This window comes from Dasypus novemcinctus, chromosome 27, assembly GCF_030445035.2.
Source record: "Dasypus novemcinctus isolate mDasNov1 chromosome 27, mDasNov1.1.hap2, whole genome shotgun sequence".
In the NCBI taxonomy this organism is placed as follows: Eukaryota; Metazoa; Chordata; class Mammalia; order Cingulata; family Dasypodidae; genus Dasypus; species Dasypus novemcinctus.
This window is the reverse complement of record NC_080699.1, coordinates 1,686,009-1,702,872: the sequence shown is the minus strand read 5'-3', so window position 1 is coordinate 1,702,872 and position 16,864 is coordinate 1,686,009. Positions and strand designations below refer to the sequence as shown.

Sequence of the window (16,864 nt, the reverse complement as noted above, 5' to 3'; positions counted from 1 at the left end):
TGCGGGCCTGCAGGCCGGTCTCCGCGCGGCGCCGCCTCTTCCCTGCTGCGCGCGGGCTCGGAAGGCGGCCCCCGGGCCGGGCCGGGGAGCCTCAGGGCCCGCGCGCTCCCGGGCCCTCGGGAGACGGAGGGGCTGCAGGAGCCGCGCGCGGAGCGGGGGCCTGCGGAGCGCGGGGCAGCGGCCCCCGGCCTGGAGGGACTGAGCGCGCCTCGGGGGGCTACCCCGCCGCCCGCCCCGAGGCTGCAGCTGGGCCTCCCAGGTTGGCGCGGCCTGGCCCGACTCGCTCCTCCGCAGGCCCCCGCGCGGCGCAGGGACCCTGGCTGCTCGGGCCTTCCCGCCTTCGGCGCCCCCGCCGCCCGCACCCCGGGCCCTCCCGGCGGCCGCAACCCAGCGCAGGATCCTGCGTGACCACCTCCTGGTGGGAAGGCTCTGCAGGTGAGCAAGCTAGCAAAGGACACCGAGACTGCGCCCGTGAGGGGTGCTGGGGGGTGTGCTCGCGGTGGCCTCGGGGTGAGGCCTGAGATGAGCTTAGTCAGGCAGAGAACCCAGCAGGTGACGTGCGGGCGGCGCTCGGCGGGCTGGGCTGGCAGAAGCGGCACGCGCCGGGAGGTACAGGCCGCGCCTTCGGATGTCTCAGCAAGACCCACCAGGAGAACCTCGCATCACAAGCTGGTCCTGAGCTCCCGCGGCACTGAGCTGGTGTTTGTTCTCCTGTGAATCCGCTTTTTCCTCAGGGCTGGTGGTAACCCGCGAACGGGACCTGCTGTCCGTAAAGTGGTAGCATCGCCGGGGCCGAGGGCTTGGCTCTCCCCGTGGTGACACGGTCACTTTGCTCTCTGGCTGGAGGCTGGAGGCTGAAGGCTGGAGCAGCCCAGGACCAAGGGCGCAAAGCCATGGCCAAAACCAGGAGCGCGTGGGGGGCTGGCGGGGGCTGAGCCAGAACCTGCCTGCGCCCTGGGCGGGTGCGCCCACCCTGCGGCTCAGGTCAGCCCATTCCTTGGTGCCACGTGGGAGCTGAGGGCTGCTGAGGACTTGCCTGGATGGCGCCGCCCGTGAGCCCGCAGCCAGATTCGAGCCCGGCCTGCTTCGTTCTCTGCGTCGCAGGGATCAGTAAAGTGAGGCTGTTGGGTGGGGCTCGGCTTCTCCGCAGAATCGAGGGAGCTGAAGAACAAATTCTTCATAGGTGCCAGCACCAAAAAATGCCGACTAGGTTTGCTCCCCGAAATGAAAGCTAAATCTGTATCTTAATTTTTTAAAAAGACACTATTATCATAACATCATCAAAGACTTGGTGTCCCCCTGACAGGATTAAAGTCCTGGTCATCTGGTCCTGGTAGCTTGGCCAAGTGCTTCCCCCTTGTAGGCCTTCACCGTGGGCTGAGGCCTCTCCTGGGACGCTGAGTCCTCAGGTTCCCAGTGACGCACGGCGTCAGCTCCTGGGGTGCCTGGGCCCTGGGGGTCCCCAGTGTTGATGCACGGCGTCAGCTCCTGGGGTGCCTGGGCCCTGGGGGTCCCCAGTGTTGATGCACGGCGTCAGCTCCTGGGGTGCCTGGGCCCTGGGGGTCCCCAGTGTTGATGCACGGCGTCAGCTCCTGGGGTGCCTGGGCCCTGGGTGTCCCCAGTGTTGATGCACGGCGTCAGCTCCTGGGGTGCCTGGGCCCTGGGGGTCCCCAACGTTGGCGCACGGTGTTGACTATAAAGAACTATACAAACACAATTTAGTCACTAGGAATAAGTCCCTCCCTCTCCGTGCTCTCCGTACCCCTGTCCATTATGAGAACTTCAGGAGGCAGAGAATTCCTGCGTGTATCTTCTCTTCTAGATCGTGCAGTCCCCTGGGGCAGGGTGCCTCTTTAATTTCTGGATCCCCCCTGTCTACACAGAGTCAACATGTGGGGGTGGTCAGTGTAAAATAGGATGGTTATGCTGTGTTTCCACAAATGCAGAACATCACAACAAAATTAATTGTTGGTCTTATGACTCAAGTATTTATAGGACTCCAGTTCACTGTTTCGCAAACTTTCTTAATCCCCGCCCACCTTTGGTAAGTATGAATATCTCTGCCACTACTCCCCCCAACCCCCAGGGAAGATTCTAGATTGTTCCCAGCCCCCATCAGTTGCTGGCACAGATGCACACAGAGCATTTGCGGATCCCACAGCCAGGATGAATTTATTTACTTTGCTTTTTTTAGTTTATAGTATAAAATAATAGACCTATTTTTAGCGTTTGACTTCCAAAGATAAATTTATGTTTGGATACTGAACATGCTTGTGCAAATTACAAATCCCCTCACTCCAAGACACTGAAACACACTGTAGCATGGAAGTGCCTTGATGGAATTAAGGTCCGTGCTAACTGCTCATTCCAGAAGACTGCCTTTAGCAGCATTTTTACGTGTGATACACAGTCGGTCAACAAATCGCTGCTCTCTCTCCATCTGATCACCTCTACCTCTCTTTTCTTTTCCGCGGGCTCTCTTCTCCCAGGGAGGAGTCCTGGCCCTGCATGCACTGATAGTACCTGGGGCAGAGGAAGTGCTCAGGACAGTGAGAGGGCAGGAATGGACGTAGCTTCCTGTGGGTTCTCATTGCTCTAATTCCCTCATTCATTTTCAAGATCCTTTTTGGACATCTCCTCCGAGCCAGCGATTGTGCTAAGTGCTGGGTGTTGGGGGAGCAATGTCAGCCCTGCCGCTGGTTTCCTGCCCTCGGGCCAGCACCTCTGGGGGCAGGTGTCAGCCAGGCGGGAGGGCAGACGCCGCTGCCCTGGCCCTGAGCCTGCTGGCACCTGCTCCTCTGCGGGCTGCTTGCCTCGGACCAGGAAAGGGCAGTGCTGCAGCCTTGATGGCGTCCACACCGAGGACGCCAGACGGGCACAGTCCTTTGCAGCACAGACCTGACGTGTGGCGAGGGGACAGACAGACAAGTGGCCGCAATGTCGCATGGGACGCGCTTTCCTAGGGAGCGCAGAGGGGGTCGTGGTTGCTAATCTGGGCAGGTCGCTCTGGGAAGAATGGGAACATTGGAAGACGTTAGCTACGATGAGACGTATTGAGTCAGTGGCTCATGCATGAGAAAAACGCTGCTACTTTGGCTGTCCTCTCCGTAGATTCTCTAACATTTTTAAGAAATTGGCAAGCAATGGGAGAGTTAACCCACTTGGATTACGGGGGGAGTTGAGGGGGTGAGGAGGAGGTCGGGTTTGGGCGAGAAGGCTTGGCTTAGTTTACTAATAACGACTTAATGAGGGAACCTTCCGGCTCAGCCCGAGGGCTGTTAGGTGAGGTGAGCCCGGCTGAAGCTGGGGCAGGCGGCCTTCCTTCCAGCAAAGCTGAGCTTGGGTGGGCACCGTTTAAAAGCCCTATCAGGCAGCCTCACATCCTACAGAAGCACATGCGCACCGCCTCCCCGTTAGCTGCCCTGAAAGATACCTGGCCCAGAGGGCCACTGGGCACTTCTGGGTTGAATATTTGGATGTTTGTCCAGATATTAGACTATTCCTCCAGGCAGGAATAACTGAATAGCCTTATGCAGAGAAATAGCTCAAGAAATTTTTCTGAAATTTTTCCCACACATTATAGAAGAATATACTAGTTTTGAGATTGGGATCTGGAGCCAGACTGCCTGGGTTCCAATCCTGAGCTTGGGAAAACAGTTAACCTCTCTGTGCCTGTTTCCTCATCTACAGAAGGAGGATAATGATGAGCCTACCTCCTCGTGTTGTTTTAGGTATTAAATGCATGAAGACACCGTGTTTCATTGATTTCAAAACAAACAGGGTAGAGTTTCTAATATCAGACATTTTAACATCTCTGAAATCAAGATGCATTTTGCAATTAATGGCAGTTTAATTGTCCCAGTGGTACATAAAATAATGGTACATCTTACAAGCAGTGATCTTAGGTAGGATGAAATTCAGGCTATAAAGGCTTAGGCAAATATGTGCCTAGCACATAGAATATATTATTTATTTGATAGATAATACAGATATAGGCATAAAATATAGATACGCTCTTCTAACCTCATCAGAGCCCACTAATGCAGCCTGTTTTAAACAACGGCCCAAGACGGGGCAGCAAATAATGGCGTGGTTGTGCCGCTTCCCAGGAAAGCGAGCTCCTGAGACCTGATCTTTTGGAGGAGTGCCTAGTATCCATCCCCAGGCCCTGGACAAGTGCTCCGAAAGGAGAGGAAACAGCCACTGGGACGCATGGGGCCTGGGCTAATCGTCGGGTGTTCCTTAGGCTGATATTCTTTACCTGGTTATTTACGGGAGACACTCAGCGTTCTGCGAGAATGCGGAGAAGTAGTGCCGTGGACGGCGGCACTCGGCAGTGCAGCTCTGACTGCAGCTTGCCCACTCCAGGGTCACACGAAAACCCCGTCGCTTGACCCCCTTCTCCGAAGGACAGCGGCCGTCAGCTGGTCCAGGATGCCCTTCAAGAGTCACCCCTTCCTCAAATGGCAAATCACCGTGCTTCGTAAGTACGTCATTTTAAACAGCCTCACTTTTCCAGTGATGCTTTAGTGCTCCCGTGAGCTGGGCCCTAGCCTGCCCCTTGCCTTGATTCAGCTCAGCTTTTGGGCTCCAAATGGGTTTATTCGGGGGAAACGGACTTTGGCCCAGTGGTTAGGGCGTCCTTCTACCATATGGGAGGTCCGCGGTTCAAACCCCGGGCCTCCTTGACCCGTGTGGAGCTGGCCCATGCGCAGTGCTGATGAGCGCAAGGAGTGCCGTGCCACGCAAGGGTGTCCCCCGCGTGGGGGAGCCCCACGCGCAAGGAGTGCACCCGTGAGGAAAGCCGCCCAGCGCGAAAAGAAAGAGCAGCCTGCCCAGGAATGGCGCCGCCCACACTTCCCGTGCCGCTGACGACAACAGAAGCGGACAAAGAAACAAGACGCAGCAAATAGACACCAAGAACAGACAACCAGGGGAGGGGGGGGGAATTAAATAAATAAATAAATCTTTTAAAAAAAAAAAACAAAACAAATGGGTTTATTCAGCTGACAGACGTGCAGGCATGAGTCAAGTTGCATATTTAGGGGAGCAATCAAAGAGCCATCCCTGGCAGATTTTTTCTTGCTGATTGCTAGAACTTTAAAAAGGCATTTAACTGTCACTATGAGAATGCAGAAAATTCCATTTTAAACCTATGCTTTTAAGATTCTTTTTGTTCATCTATATATTTTTTAAATTTATCTGGAATGAAAGCCACTTCAGCAGGTATTAAGAAACATTTATAATACATTATCTTGAAAAGTGAGATGAGAGAGCATTCTGGATTTGAGGAAAGGAAGCTCTAGAACAGGGGCTCTTGACCAGGGAAATCCAAGAAAACACTGTTCTGGCGGGGATGTGTTGTGTGGTGTGATGTTTTTATTAAACAATACACGGTATAGTGTGGACTTAGTAAGGGGTCTGTGGTTTTCACTTGACTGGCAAAGGGGTCCGTGCAACAAAAGAGGCCGAGACCCCCTGGTTTAGAGTCATGCTCGGGCCCAGGAGGCCGTGGTGGGTAATCAGCCTCCCCCAAGGTGTCTGAGAAGAACAGAAAGGAGCAGAAAAGCCAAATGGCTGAACTGTCTACTGCCCCCCAGGCGTGCCACCGGGGTCCTGGCGCTGGCCAGCCCAGCGGTGACGGAGACGACATGACTTGCCATTTTCCCCGCAGCCCTGGGCATAACTGCTTGTCTCCCACACAAGGAGCCCGAGAGCCCCCAGGTCCCCCCAGGGGTGCCGCCTCGTTCCCAACAAGCCCTGGCTGTGGAGTCCCGGCCGGCTCCCCCGTGCCGCCCTGCAGCGGCTCCTGCTCCCGGCCCGGGCACTGGGGGCTTGTGTTGGCATCAGTGTCTGCTGTGCGTGCACCGGGAGCCAACAACGAGGGCATCTGTTGCAAATCTAATATTAGCCACAAACACAGTCACGTCATCTGGTATAAAGAGAACATTGAGGGCGAAACACGCGGTCACTGGCGGCGACGTGGCCGCATTAAACAAGGCCATCTGTCCACGCTGCGGCTGTCGGGGGCGGCGTGGGGGAGGGAGGAGAAAGAGGGAGGGCACAGATCTTTCCTTTTGTGCTGCTGTGCCCCGGAAATGGGACGCATCCTGCACCCGTCCTCACCCCCCAGCACAAGGTGGGGGGTCCGTTGGGCCCTAGGGGAGCAAGCAGAGGCCATGGGTGGTGCCACGTCAGGAAGCGGCCATGCTTGCCCAGGGACGGGGACAGCGCGCTTCCGGCAGCACCCAGCACGCGCCGCCTGGCGTGGCGAGAGGACTCCGTGTGTCTCACCCATGCACGCCGGAGGGCGTGAGGTCAGTTAGTTTTGTGACCTTGCACTTGTTTAGAGCAGGGGTTGCCTCTCAGTGGCCAGCTACGAGGCTGGACATGATTCATTTGGCCAGCAGTGCTTGTAAGATGTTTAAATCAGCTGCCAACATTTAAAAATAGGAAGGCTTTTCACAAAATTCCAAGTTTCCAAATTCTGTTGAAAATTCAGAAAACGGCGGCCGCACGGCCCTCGTGCCCACTGACACTGGCCGCCCGGGAGCGGCCTTGGCTCAGGATGGCCGTGGACTCTCGGCAGCTGTGCTCCCTGGGATCGCTTGTCCGGCCCCTGCAGGGACTTGAACTGGGGAGGTCGGTAGGAGACCGCAGGCAGGGCTGGCCCACTAGGAGCAGAAGGCAGGGCCCCGTTCAAGGACGTCAGGCCCCAGAGCGCGCCAGCCCCCCACAGCACGTGGCTGAGGGGGGTGCTGCGAGCCGGGAGCGGGGCCAGGCGGCGGGCGGGGGCGGGCGGCGCGGCCCTGAGCAAGGACAGCAGGCAGCACCCCAGCTGGCAGCTGCTGGGACAGCCAGGTCCCGACTCCTGCAGCCTGATGCCCCGGGCCGGCGCTGGGGCGGCCCAGCCCTGCCCGCACTTGGGGGTCTTTCCTGGTGTTTGCGCTCTGGCAGTTCAGTGGAATCTCTGGGTCGCAGGCCCCGCCGTTGGCGATGTGACTCCCCTTGGAAGCGGCGATGCGGGCCGGTGTCCAGGGCAGGCCGGGAGCTCAAGCTCGAGGCACCGCGCTCCTGGGAACCTGGACCCCTGTGGGCTGGACCTGAGCGTTTCCAACACGCCGCCAGGTGAGGCCAGGCCCACCGCTGTCTGGGAGACGGGCTTGGGGTCCCTCTGGTCTGTCCCGGTGCTTCCCAGGGAAGGCAGCTGGTCTGTCACTCTAGGTGTGGGAACGATAATAAAAACCGCAGTGGCAATCTGTCGTCACAACTGCCCCGAACAGCTCTGGGCTGCAGGAACGACTTCATGCAGAAGGTGGGAGCCAGCTCCCGGGCCAAGGGGCCTTCCTGTAGTTCATTTAATCCTCACGATCCCGACGAGTCAAGCCGTCGTTGCCTCTCCCGTCCTGGAGGCGAGGAAGCTTGCCAAGGACGCGCAGCTTACCAGGGCAGAGCTGGGGGCCGCCCCCTGCCCTGCTCTCCCGGGAGCTGGAGGCTGCGGGTGTGAGCAGTGCCCGGGCGCAGAGAGCCAGCAGAGCACAGAGATGCAATTCAAACCACCCTGGCCCGGAAAGGGCCCAAGGCTTGGGCAGGGCCAGGCGGGCGCCCCAGAGCTCAGCCCGTGCCGGGCAGCAGAGGGGCACGGACACCTGGGACGGACGTCGCTCCCGAATTAGATGACCCGTGCCCATATTTCAGGCACAACTGGGGAAAGTGACCAGAGGACCCCGAGGGCCCAGGAGGGCCGCCCGCTCCGAGGGCCCTCGTGGCCCTGGGCCTGCATCGACGGCTCTGAAAGCCGGCAGCCCTGGAGGCCGGGCACTGCGCCGGCTCTTCAGAGGCAGCCGCGGCGCGGGGCCTGCTGATGGGCCTCTCCGGGCCTGGCTCCGGCTGGCTCGACGCCCCACGGCCGTCTTCTCAGCCCCTGGGCAAGAGCGCTCTCCACACTCGTCGCGTGGACCAGTGGACGTCTCGTGTGAACAGGGGAGCCGAGTTGACTCCAGTTCCGCAGGTGACCGACCCCACGCTCACAGGTGGACGTCCTACTTTAAAAGCTAATTAACATGAGAGCAGTAACGGCGTCACAGGACTGCTCAGCTTAGCTTAGCTGTTTCTTATACTTCTGGATATTTATTCATTCCACCCACAATGTTCACTGAGCCCTCACTGTACAGAGATAACCAGTCGCTTCATCTGACTTAACCGGGGAGATACAATGTTGGCCAAATAAAATCCTTACGGTTCTGCAGGGTTCTAGAGGGCCTGTGTGAGTAGTCACGGTGATGGCCCACAAGAGAGGCCACGGGTCAGGCCACCTGCTTCCCACGTGGACGAGGAGTTTGGTGCAGAAGCATTGATGTCAACCGGGCCTGGACCTTGAGACCTTCCAGATTCTTAGGTGGGACTCCTTCCTGAGCGTCGCTCGAGTCAGGCTCTAAACCCACGTGGCCGTGGCAAGCGCGTCTCCGTGCCCCTCGGCTCCCTCACAGCGAACCACTGCCTGGTGGAGCCGCTCGCCTGACGCCCACCTGGAGGCTATTTTCACAGGCGCTCCTGCTGCGGGCTTCTCGGGAACTCAGTGCCCCCTCACGCCAGCCCCCTGGCCCTCCCATCAGCTGGAATGGCTGTTGAGTTAGTGGCTTCCAGTGGTGTGCTGTGTGCTAGAGCCCAGTCCAGCATAACGTGTGAGGAACAAACGCGTATCACCAGCCGATAGAGCAGTGAACCGAAAAATAAACACGGAGCTCCTGCTGCTCCAGGGTGGACGCAGGGTGGAAAGTCGGAGCCCGGTGCAGGGCTGGCTGTGAAGCGAGTGCCTCAGCAGGCCCCGTGGCTGCCACACCTCTCCCACTCCCCGCTTACCGAAAACGCCCACCGAGCCCCTCACTCAGAGAGGCCCTGTGCTTGCTGCCCCCCGCTGCCCCCTGCCAGCACCCTCGCCAGCCCACGAGCACACGAGGGTGCCCTCTGCCTGTTCTGACGCCCTCTCCCATGGCTCACCGGAAAACCTCCTCCTTGGAGAGGCTTTCTAAGCACCCCACCGAGAACAGCACCTGTCACTGCTCTGCTGTCCTCCTGTTGTTACTCATCAGTCTTCACAATGAGAACGTCCACTCTAGGAGAGCTGAAAACCCGTCATTTTTGCTGTGGTGCTCTCAATTCCAAGAACAGTGCCTGGCATACAGCGTTTAAGACACAGTTACTGAATGAACGAGTGAATGAATGACCCCGGGAATGGACACAATGTGACCCTTTTGAGAAGCGGCTCAGGGGATGGGAAGGTGGAAGTCCCTTTGGGGAGAGCGAGGCCTGATGCTCTCTGAGGCCTGCAGGCAGTGGCCTTCTCTGGGCAGGGGCAGAGGGGGCTGGACGCCGGCACCGTCGGGGACAGAGAAGACGCAGAGGCCCAGCCGCGCAGACCTGACCCCTGCGCCGGGCGGCGCCCAGCGACGAGCTCTCCAGCGGGTGCTGAGGCCGCGCCTCCTCGCCGCCTCCGTGTCATGGCCACTTGCTGAACGTGGCAGGCTGGGCCACGTGCCTGCTCTGAAGCCCGCTCCTGCGGCCGTGACCCTTGCAAGCCGCCCCTCTGGCGACGTTGTTTTCGGTGAGGACGGGGCCAGCTGATCCCGGGCGGTCTTGGTCCCATCGCTAAGGGCCTTTATAAACAGAAGAAATTCAGACCCAGCGAGAGAGCGCCACGGGGGGTGCGGGAAGCCGAGGCCGGCGGGAGCCGCAGGAGAGCACTGCCCCTGACGGCAGGAAGCCGAGGTGCAGGCCGCGGAAACCCAGGGACGCAGCAGGCTTGGCGGGAAGGCGTCGTCTCGCGGAGCCTCGACACCGTGCGCCCCGAGTCGCCCTGCCTCAGCCCGCCCGCCCTGTGGTTCTGTCGCTGCAGCCCGGAGGCCGCGACGCCGCGGCGCAGCGGGAAAGCGTCGGGCTTGCTCCCGCAGCAGCAGGTCGTTGGGGAGGGTGGCGGCAGGGGCGTGCCGGGCGCTTGGGGTGCTGGGGCAGAGGGGGCAGGGCCCCGTGAAGTTCCGGGCGCTTCTGCTTTATCTCTGTGGCCAGTCGCAGCAGCCGGGTGTGGTTTCCTGTTTAAAGCCTCGAGAGTTAACGTGGCCGCGGGGGAGAAGCAGCTGTAAATCCACGTGTGGCTCAGTCCAGTGACACAGGTACCGTGGTGGCGTTGCTTCTAAAGGTCTGCAAAGAAGTGCTCAGCCCTCCCCAAAAAGGAGTCAGTGTAGTGGTGACTGTTTATAAACAATCCAGCGAGGCCTGGTAATCAGATGAGCCTCAGTTTCCTCGCCTTTGCCACAGGCTTGCCCGAAGGCCATGCTGAACCATATTCCCAGATGGTCTCCAAAGAGGGAGGACAAATGAAACAATAATTACTGCTCATTGAGCGCTTAATGCTAAAACGTGGTAACCCAAAAGGAAAGGGCTGAGGCGGTCTCTCTCTCGCTCTCTCTCTCTCTCTATATATATATATGTATATATGTATATATGTATATGTATGTATATATTTTTTTTAGTGCAGATAATTTCTTGGTGCCTAAAAGAGTGCCTGATACATGGTAGGTGCTAAAAAACATGGTGAACAAATGAATGAACGAAATATACAAAAAAATTTTTAAATCTTTGTCGGTGGGTGCTAAAACTATTGTCATTTAACGTTCTTCTTTATCCTTCTCTGTTTTCCAAAGTGTCTTCAACAAGCATTTATAAACAGGAAAAAAGTAACACATCTCATCAGAACACAAAATAAAAATTTCAGGGGAAAGAACCAGCCTCAGTTCAGCGGCGGGTCCTGTACAGCCAACGGCCAGGGTAGGCTCACGTGGGTTGTAGGTGTATGCGGCTGGCCAGCTGGACGACGGAAGAGCTGGTGGGAACAGGTGGAGTGATGAGACTTGACAGTGGGCCCGGGCTGTGGCTCCGTGGCGAGGCCAGGAGGCCAGCTGGAGGAGGCTCCAAGGGGCAGCGCTGGGCCCGGAACAGCAGGGGAAGTGAACCAGGACACAAGAGCTAGGCTCCCGTGGCGAGCAGGGCAGAGCGATTTCCTTCGCTCACAGTCGTCTGCATTCCGAAGACCCAGGAACCGTATTCCAGCAGCTCCAACCTCCTTCTTAGAGGAGCCACCCTCCAATATCAGTGTTCATGCAAAAAAGTGCAGAGTTTTCAGATGTCTGCTTTTGTGCAAAAAATGAAAAATGTTCCCACTCAAGCAGTAAGCAAGGGGACCATTGATTCAGAAGTGTGTTAGCATAGCGGCCCAGTGTTGATTTGTGAATTGCATCAAAATGGAAAATGGAAGAGGAAAAAAATGTTTCTCTGGTTCACACTTTCCTTAATAATTGTGTTTCAGCAAATGTTGATAGGATGAAATAGATGTCTCAGCACTTTATTAAAATAAATATTTGAATTGTCCTTAAAAAGGTAAGAAGATAAAGATGATGTAACTGTGGCTAATATAATAGGTACTACTTTCTTGAATAACATTGTTTCAAATGAAAACGTTTGTCAAGGGGTTGTAGGAGGTATGGGATCTGGGTCTAAAGACCTTGGCTCTATTGCCTGGAAACTAGATCCTTAATTCCTCTGGCAAAGTGTTTGTGGGTGGATTCCAAGGTGTTTTCTCCTGGCATGGGGAGTCGCAGGCATGGCTAGCACTGTTCTCAGCATTTCTCAGAAGTGGTGTCTCTAGAGCACATTTTGAAATCCCCTGTATTAGGAGGTAGAATGATTAGGTTGAGGTTACATGTAGGGATTTAGGACCCAAGTCATGGAGAGCCAATTAATGTTTAACCTAAAAAACAAAACCAAAAATGTTCTAGATCTGGTAAACAGAGGTTTGCTAGATGGGCAGGATTCCCCATCTAGGTCCCAAAATTATTCTAACAACAGGGAAGCAGGCCACACTTGAGAAAGGATCCTGACATCAGAGGACAAGCAGAGGATAGCAGTCTTCCTGTTCGCCTTCTCCAAAGGGACCTGTGGTCGTTTTGCTGGTAACTGCGCGATGGGGACCGAGAAACACAGACCTTCCCGTGGTGACTGGACACAGCTCTGAACTAGCCGCATTCCTGGGGACTCCCAAGTCCCCTGAAGGCCACCACTCAGATGTCACGGGCGGGGCCTGGGTCCACCACGCCCAGCAGGCTGACCCTCTGCCAGGGCGCTTTCACCAGCTGGGGTCAGCAAAGTGGAGGAAAGTGCCCCAGCCACCCGCAGAATCCCCACATGGGGTGACCGCTCTCAGGGAAAGGGGACCCAGGGAGCCCCGACGCCTCGCCTGCCAGCCAAGGCCGTGAGCAGAGCAAGTCCACGCCACGCTGAGAGAGTCGCTCCACGTCAGAGCCCAAGGACGGGGACTGCTATCCTGTGCTGTATCAGTAAGGGTTGCGCTAGCTGCTATAACAAATACAACAGAAGCGTCATCTTCAGGTGACAGTCCTCTGAGGGCTTTCCTTGATCAGTGGGTAGTTCTCCTCTGCGGGGTTTGGGGGCTCGGGATCTCCCCTCTGGTAGCTTTCCATTTTTGACTTTCATCGTCCTGTCTGCAGCAGAGTGGAGAAAGCGCTGTGCTGAGCAGATGAAGGCAGACCTGAAGAGCTCACGTCACACGGTGAGAATTAGTCGCGAGGGACAAGCAAGATCTCCTCCTTCCAGGTTAGGTAGGAAAAGTGGTTTTGTTTGGGGGGGGGGATTGTTTGTTCGTTTTGCTGTTTTTATTTGTTTTTGTGTGTTTATGGGTTTGTTTTTTTAACTGCCAGTCATGCAGCCATTCAACTATCAAATCTGTCTGGTGCAGAAGATGGGTGGGTTTTTGGGAGGCGGATGTGGCTCAAGTAATAAGGCCTCTGCCTCCCACATGGGAGGACCCGGGCCGATCCCTGAGGCCTCCTGGTGAGAAAGAAGAGAAAGTGCCTGCACAGGGAGCCAGTGCCCACGCGTGAGCCGAGTTCCCTTGTGAGTGGGGCCCACGCAAGTGAGTCACGCAGCAAGATGATGACGCAGCAAAAGAGCGACGAAGCAGAGAGTCAAGGTGAAGCGCAGCGGAGACCAGGAGCTGAGTGGCGCAATTGACAGGGAACCTCTCTCCCCATCAGAGGTCCCCAGGATGGAATCCCTCTGAATCCTAAAGGAGAAAGTGAGAAGAGAAGACAGAAAAGAGAAGTAGAAACAGAAGATCACACAACAAATGGACACAGACAGCAAAAACAGGAGGGTGGGGGAGGGGGGAGGAAAGAAGGGGGAAGATGGAAAATAAATAAATAAACCTTTAAAAAAAAAGATGTGTGGGTTTTGGAAGAAGCCAGTGGACTAATTTAAACTCAATCAGGTGGTGATGCCTATTTGCATTGCTGTTTCTGGTAGAATACACTTACTGGAGAAAACCAGCTCAGTCTTCTACCCAGGGTACTACTGGTGTAGATAATGCTTGCTGCTCTATGGTACTAGAGAACAGAATGTAGAAGGAGTAAAACAACTCCGACTGCTGCAGTGTAACATCAGGGCTTTCCCCTCTGGCTCCAGCTCCTATTGGTTAGCTGAAACCTTTACCAGCTCACCATGCACTCCTGGATTTATTTTGTTGACAGTGTTACGCTTATAGAAACAAAAGAACAGAAAGTAAGAAATATACCAGACGAGGAAGATAAGCGCAAATACAGGTTCTTCTAAACCTCATCAAGTTATTTTATGGTCATGTGGTCTGAGGACACAGTGAAGCTCTGAATACTAAGAAAGAGGCACAAAGCTTACTGAATCTCTCTGAAATTTGGAGGAAACATATACCGTTTACCCAGTGAGCCAAAGGCTACCTGCAACCATCCACTTCCACCAGGTTGAGGTGGTAGTAAAAGCAACTTTGCCACATATGTTAGTTAGCCAAAGGGGTGCTGATGCAAAATACCAGAAATCTATTGGCTTTAATAAAGGTATTTATTTGGAGCAGGAGCTTACAGATACCATAAAGCATAAATTGCTCCCCTCACCAAAGTCTATTGTCACGTGTTGGAGCAGGATGGCTGCCGACGTCTGCGAGGGCTCAGGCTTCCTGGGCTCCTCCCTTCTCGGGCTGTTTCTCTCCGGGCTCAGCTGCTCTTTTCTCCACAAGGTCAGCTGTAGACTATCATGCAACAGGCTCTGCCTGTCTCCGAGGACTGATTCTTTCCAGGCTCCGCTGTTCTACTCCTCTATGTGCTTACTTCCTGGGCTCCAGCTCAAAGCTCCCTTCTCTGTGGTGCCGTTTCCTGCGAGTCCCTGCCCACCCAGGGGCCTGGATGCAACGTCCTACTGACGTGGCCCAATCAAGCCTTAATCATTATCTGATCAAGTAAAAGTAAAACCTCTGAATCCAATACACCCTAGTATACCCAGAGAAAAAGACCAGTGTACAAACGTAATCCAATATTTCCTCTTGGAATTCATCAGTAATATCAAACCACTACATCACATATCCCTTAAAACCTCGCTGAGCCGATCGCACTCAGACGTCTGTGGCAAATTGGGAGGCTTTGTGGCAGTGGTGCACAACCTTGACTGCGTGTTGGAATCTCCTGGCTGCATTCCACCCGGTGCGCTTGAGCAGACAGACGTGCTGACACTTAGGGCTCACCTCCAGGGATTCTCACTTAATTTCTTGAGAATTGCCAACCCATGCAGACCAGCAGTGGTTCTAAAACTTGAAGGTGAATCAGAATCACCTGCAGGACATGTTACAGCTTGCTGGGTCCCACCCCAGGGTTTGTAATGATGTCTGGAAGGTGAGGCCCTAGATTTGCTTTTCTAACAAGTTCCCAGTAGTGCTGATTTGCTGTTCTCACACTGTGAGAAGCGTTGGTGCTGATCGTGGCAAGTTCCAGTAGGAGAGCCCCATGGAGTCTTCTAGAACTGAATTGCACTGGTTAAGGCCTCTAATTCTACTTTAATTACCAGCAGAAACGCCTCCAGTATTTTCCCATTAAGTAAAACATTGGGTTTTGGACTGAGCTAGCAAGCTAGAGAAATGTTTTTTATCTTAAGAAGTAGCCATTAAAACTAAATGTTAAAATTTTTTTAAAAAGACGTCATTGGTTCCTGTTTTAGTGTTGAATTTTATCAAATGCCTTATAACATGGAAATGATCATATAGCTTTTCCTCTTGGGTTATTGATAGAATAAATTATATTACTTGGTTTCCTAATTTTGAATCATCTTTGCCATCCTGCAATAAATCCCCATTTTATCATGCCATTCTTTTAATGTTAGTTTGCTCATGTCCATAAATAAGTTTTGTTTATAGTTATCTCTTGTTAATTTTTTAGGTTTTTCTATCAATATTGTACTCACTTTAAAAATTGGAATAAATTTGGAAATAGCTGCTTTTAAAAAGTTATCTGGTACTAAAATACATGTTTTCCATATACTACCCTATTATTAACACCTTGCATTGGTGTGGTACATTCGATAAAATTGATAAAAGTCCATTTTTATAATTGTACTATTTTTTGTTGTTATTTAGAGAATATCAGTTTCTATAATCAAACCTATGTAGATTAGACCTTACATAGTTGTACTGTTAACTATAGTCCATGGTTTAACTCAGGGCTCACTGTTTATGCTGTGCAGTTCCTTGGATTTTTAAAAAATTTTTTCTAGCAGCATATATACAATCTAACATTTCCTTAATGATTTTTTTTTTTCGAGGTACCAGCATGGGGAATTGAACCTTGGGCCTCTGTCCTGTATGTGGGAAACTGGTGCTCAACCACTGAGCCACATCAGCTAATGATTTTTGAAGTATATCATTTGACACCTTTCTGTATTTCAGTTATACTAATTTTTTTTTTTTTTGGTTTTTCAACTCATTAATTTTTGCTTATATCTGTAGTAATTCCTTCCTTCTACCTTTCTTCAGTGTACTTTTTTACTATATTTTTGAGTCAGAGCTTAATCCACTTAATTTTAATGTTTTAATTTTACCAATAAAGTATTTGACTGCCTTTTTAAAAAATTCTATAGATTCTTGCACCAGTTAATTAATATTTAGTCTAAACAATTTTTCTACAGTGCTTATGTCCCAGCACTGATCTTCACACATTACAAGTAGTAACTCTTAGAACTCGAACAACATGAAGCTGTAGGTGCTGTATAAACCAGCCCTGCACTTGAGGAAACTGGGTCACTGTGAAGTTCAGTCATTGGCCCAAGCTGGGATTCAAAATCAGGCTCTCTGGCTCCAGAGGGTCATTCTGCTAACAAATATGTGTCCTGAGTTCTGGTTTTCTAGGAATTTTACAATTTTGATTTGTGTTTCCTTCTAACTTAAGAGTTGTGGGTTGAGAATAGGAGCTGACACTCTTAATTTTTAATAAGGTTTATTATAAAAGTGTGGAAATGAACAGTTAATGGTAATACATTATAGTGAGTTTATAACTAACACTGCAGATTTATAAATGAGATTATGGCTAAAAGGGGTAGTCTGTGGATGTAAATGTCAATTGAAGGGAAATTAGAGAATAAACTAGTCAGCCAAAGGGGTGCTGATGCAAACTACCAGAAATTGGTTGGTTTTTATAAAGGGTATTTATTTGGGGTAGGAGCTTACAGATACCAGGACATAAAGCGTAAGTTACTTCCCTCACCAAAGTCTATTTGGAGCAAGATGGCTGCCGACGTCTGCGAGGGTTCAGGCTTCCTGGGTTCCTATGTTCCTGGGGCTTGCTTTTCTCTGGGTTGAAGGTTCCTTCCTTCCTGGGGCTGGTTTCTCTTTCCTCTGCGTGCAGACTTCCCGGGGCTCCAGCTGAAGTTTTCAGCATCAAACTCCAACATCAGAAACCTTTATCTCTGTCCTTTGCCATGGCTTTTATCTGTGAGTCGCCAC

General features: G+C 53.2%; 1 long non-coding RNA gene across 6 annotated transcripts; it reads left to right on the top strand.

The window, feature by feature from the left end:
* Positions 1-58: 58 nt before the first annotated feature.
* LOC131276339 (uncharacterized) lies at positions 59-15,376 on the top strand. 6 transcript variants are annotated; one of them, XR_009183849.1, is made up of 5 exons: positions 59-435; positions 4,369-4,483; positions 6,982-11,433; positions 11,902-12,671; positions 12,771-15,376. It is a non-coding gene; the product is annotated as an uncharacterized lncRNA (long non-coding RNA). The 6 variants fall into 6 exon arrangements; XR_009183850.1 differs by having other exon boundaries at positions 6,982-12,389; positions 12,561-12,671; XR_009183847.1 differs by having other exon boundaries at positions 6,982-12,441; positions 12,564-12,671.
* The last annotated feature ends 1,488 nt before the right edge of the window (positions 15,377-16,864 follow it).